Raw genomic sequence first — 4,788 nt, forward strand, 5'->3', positions numbered from 1 at the left:
TAGCTTTAATGCCATTGCATTGATACCATCATCGCCTGGGTCTTTTTTGTTGTTTAGCGCAGTTATGTATTCCGCTATCTCCTCTTCATATACCGGTGGAATCGTTTCCGTTCCTTCGGGCGGTACACTTAGCTGGTGTGCAGTTTCGGCTGCTTCGTCTGACGTGCACCTGCTGAAAGGGGTGAACACAGTTTCTAAGTGCTCAGCAAAGGCATTGGCTCTGTCAGCTTCTGTTCTACACCAACTGCCATTAGTTTTTCTTACTGGGTTGATCCTTTTAATGTACTTGGTTACTTGCCACAGATTGTGTTGTGGGTGGTTAGGGGCAAGCTGCGTGAGAAAACTATCTAGGGCATCTTTTCTCAGAATCTTGAGTGTCTCTTTCAGTTCCTTGGTGATTCTATTTAGGACTGTCGTGTCCCTCGGGTTCCTGGACAGGAACCAGACCCGCCTCAGACGCTTTTTTTCAGCAAGCAACTCGGCCACTTGTTGTGACCAGAGGTGAACGTCTCTATTTTTAACTCTGGGCCGGCTTGAGAGTCTTGGCGCCGGATGTGACGCCGCATTGTGGATATGAGTTGTTAGCTCTGTGACTGCCGCTTCGATGTCCTCCGGGCTATTCAGTGGGGGGCTGGGATTGGTGCAGTTGTCCAGCCAGTTTTGATATTTGCCAATATCAGTGGCTTTATATATAAGCTTCTTGCGGGCAGACTTCCGCATGGCTGCAGCAAATATAGAGATGGCTATGGCGCTGTGATCAGATAGGAGGTCCTCTACTTCTCTGACTTGGATTCTGCCAGTATCCAAACCACAAGTTATCGCGATGTCCAGGACGTCTGGCACCTTATATGGGTCTGTAGGCCAGTATGTAGGGGCGCCTGTACAGTGGCAGTCGAGGTTTCTTAACCTGTACAGCGCGTAGCCTTTAGGGTTGTTTGTTCTAGAGCCCCACCAGGTGTGATTGACGTTGAAGTCCCCGCCTATTAGAAACCTTGTGCCTGGGCTGTCCATTAGCGTCCCGAATTCTTCGTCCCTAGCATTGTGCTTGGGGGGCAGTAGGCAGCGGCTATTGTGACGTCTCCCAGCGTGGTACTCACTCTTATTTTTGCGCATTGAATCCACTCCTCCAGAGTAGGGGCAGGATCTCATAACTTATGTTGCTACGAATTAGAATGGCAGCTCCGCCGCGGGCTGTCCCGTTGGGGTGATTGGCTGAGATCAGGTCGTAGCCTCGTAGGCAGAAGTAAGATCTTTTAGAGAAATGGGTTTCAGATATTAGGAGAATTTCGGTATTGTTGGTCCTGCAGTAAAGCTCTACCTCAGGCCCGTTTTTGCACAGGCCGTTAGCATTCCAGATCGTGATCTCTAAACCTTCTTGCATAATGTGGAGCAAACAGTTTCCAGCATCTGTGTCATTTGACCTAGAATTTTATCCATCATTTTTTCAAACATGACCTCTAGCCTAGTCACTATCGCATTAAATTGATTGTCCGGCTGTGAATCCGGGCAGGCAGCTTCATTTGCCTCGTAGGTGCTCTTTGCAGCCTTAGCAAAACTAATGTTTGCATTCACTTTGCCGGAGTTTAGTGGCAGTCCATCTCTTGGAGCTGTCTGTCTGATTCGATTCATACAGATGTATGGACGATTAGTACGCTGGAAAAAAAGTTTCTAAAATTATTGTAATTATTTAAAATATTTGTCATAAATGAATCTTTAACATTTTACATACTATTTAATATAGTATGTGACTTGTTTTACTTAATATATTTTTATCGCATAATTATGTTTGCAAGTTATGCATACATAATTTATACAATACAATTTATAAATAAATTATCAAGTTTGTCATCAAAATTAAAGTGTTTATTCCATTATGGTATTAAACAATGTGTAATAAAATATATATTAAGTAAGTGTACATATAAGGATATTTTTGAACGAATTGTATATATTTTCATATAGATATAATATGTGGTGAATCTTAAAAAATGTGAAACGTAAATTAACGAACATGAAATGCTATGTAACAATGGCCATATTCGTTTATATTTAACATCAATATCTATAGTATATTTTTTATTTAAATATATATTAAGATGTAATGTAAAAACATTTTGTAAATATGTATGTATATTTTGTACATACAAATTATAAAAACATTATTCTGGTTGATCCTGCCAGTAGTTATATGCTTGTCTCAAAGATTAAGCCATGCATGTCTAAGTACACACGAGCTCGGGGAGGTAGTGACGAAAAATAACAATGCAGGACTCATATCCGAGGCCCTGTAATTGGAATGAGTACACTTTAAATCCTTTAACAAGGACCTATTGGAGGGATATTAAAGTTGTTGCGGTTAAAACGTTCGTAGTTGAACTTGTGCTTCATACGGGTAGTACAACTTAAAATTGTAGTTAGTACTATACCTTAATGTGTGTAAGCGTATTACCGGTGGAGTTCTTATATTTAATTAAATACTTGCATTTTTTTATATATTCCTCCTATTTAAAAACCTGCATTAGTGCTCTTCATCGAGTGTTATTGTGGGCCGGTACAATTACTTTGAACAAATTTGAGTGCTTAAAGCAGGCTTCAAATGCTTGAATATTCTGTGCATGGGATAATGAAATAAGACCTCTGTTCTGCTTTCATTGGTTTTCAGATCAAGAGGTAATGATTAATAGAAGCAGTTTGGGCGCATTAGTATTACGACGCGAGAGGTGAATTTCTTGGACCACCGTAAGACTAACTTAAGCGAAAGCATTTGCCAAAGATGTTTTCATTAATCAAGAACGAAAGTTAGAGGCTCGAAGGCGATCAGATACCGCCCTAGTTCTAACCATAAACGATGCCAGCTAGCAATTGGGTGTAGCTACTTTTATGGCTTTCTCAGTCGCTTCCCGGGAAACCAAAGCTTTTGGGCTCCGGGGGAAGTATGGTTGCAAAGCTGAAACTTAAAGGAATTGACGGAAGGGCACCACAAGGAGTGGAGCCTGCGGCTTAATTTGACTCAACACGGGAAAACTTACCAGGTCCGAACATAAGTGTGTAAGACAGATTGATAGCTCTTTCTCGAATCTATGGGTGGTGGTGCATGGCCGTTCTTAGTTCGTGGAGTGCTTTGTCTGGTTAATTCCGATAACGAACGAGACTCAAATATATTAAATAGATATCTTCAGGATTATGGTGTTGAAGCTTATATAGCCTTCATTCGTAGTGGCAGTAAAATGTTTATTGTGTTTGAATGTGCTTATATAAGTGGAGCCGTGCCTGTTGGTTTGTCCCGTTATAAGGACACTAGCTTCTTAAATGGAAAAATTGCATCTAGCAATAATGAGATTGAGCAATAACAGGTCTGTGATGCCCTCAGATGTCCTGGGCTGCACGCGCGCTACAATGAAACCGCTGAACCACTTTCATGCTTAGGATTGTGAACTGAAACTGTTCACATGAACTTGGAATTCCCAGTAAGTGTGAGTCATTAACTCGCATTGATTACGTCCCTGCCCTTTGTACACACCGCCCGTCGCTACTACCGATTGAATTATTTAGTGAGGTCTCCGGACGTGATCACTGTGACGCCTGGTGTGTTGCGGTTGTTTCGCAAAAGTTAACCGTACTTGAATTTTTAGAGGAAGTAAAAGTCGTCACAAGGTTTCTGAAGGTGAACCTGCGGAAGGATCATTATTGTATAATGTTCAATTCCGTTAATAAAAACAATTTTATATATAGAAATAATAAAATTTTTCTGAATATAAATGAATAATCATTTAAAAACATATACACATACTTATTCCCAATTAATATATATTTATATAATATCTGTCATTTTCAATTTGGGATTTGTCTGTGTTTATGCGATTTAATGATGAAAAACTTGCGTGTATATGTACCATAATATACATGCGTTGCACAGATGTATTGTTCATTATTATATGCGCATACATTATATAAACGCAACAACCTAAATTTTATGTGTTGTACCTGTTTTCAGGTTAATGCTTTGCATATTTCTATAAAAATATTTAATTCTTCTATCTATATAAAAATTTTATTCATACCATATTTTTAAAGTATATGTAAAACTAAGACATTTCGCAACACAACTTAGGTATAAACAATTTTATTGAAGGAATTGATATATGCCAGTAAAATGGTGTATTTTTAATTTCTTTCAATAAAAACATTTGTGACGTAATGAAATAAACCAATATAAATTATCACTCTAAGCGGTGGATCACTCGGCTCATGGGTCGATGAAGAACGCAGGAAACTGTGCGTCATCGTGTGAACTGCAGGACACATGAACATCGACATTTTGAACGCATATCGCAGTCCATGCTGTTTTGTACTTTAATTAATTTTACAGTGCTGCTTGGACTACATATGGTTGAGGGTTGTAAGACTTTGCTAATTAAGTTGTTTAAAATTTTTCGAAGTTTTAAGCATATGGTATATTATTGGATAGATTATGTGTGTCCCTGATATGCATAAATTATTCATAATATTAATATATATATGGATGTACTACTCATTGTATATTTTGTATGAGAAAACTGAAGAATTATATTTTCTTTTTTCAAATCAAATAAAACTGAGGAATGTCTAGCATAAAAGAAAAATATATTTTTCCTTAATCTAGAACTGCCTCTTATTAATGATGTGTGATAAAAGAATTGTTGTAAAATTTATGAAACTTCAGAACAAAAGTATTATTCATTATATTGAACAATAAATAATGTTCAATTAACATTGTTTTATACAACCTCAACTCATATGGAACTACCC

General features: G+C 38.2%; 1 non-coding gene across 1 annotated transcript; it reads left to right on the forward strand.

Moving 5' to 3' along the window:
- The first annotated feature begins 4,221 nt into the window (after nucleotides 1–4,221).
- Nucleotides 4,222–4,400, forward strand: LOC6636871 (5.8S ribosomal RNA). Its single transcript, XR_011417243.1, has one exon. It is a non-coding gene; the product is annotated as a 5.8S ribosomal RNA (ribosomal RNA).
- Nucleotides 4,401–4,788: the final 388 nt, after the last annotated feature.

Source organism: Drosophila virilis, unplaced genomic scaffold (assembly GCF_030788295.1).
Source record: "Drosophila virilis strain 15010-1051.87 unplaced genomic scaffold, Dvir_AGI_RSII-ME tig00001479, whole genome shotgun sequence".
Classification (NCBI taxonomy): domain Eukaryota; kingdom Metazoa; phylum Arthropoda; class Insecta; order Diptera; family Drosophilidae; genus Drosophila; species Drosophila virilis.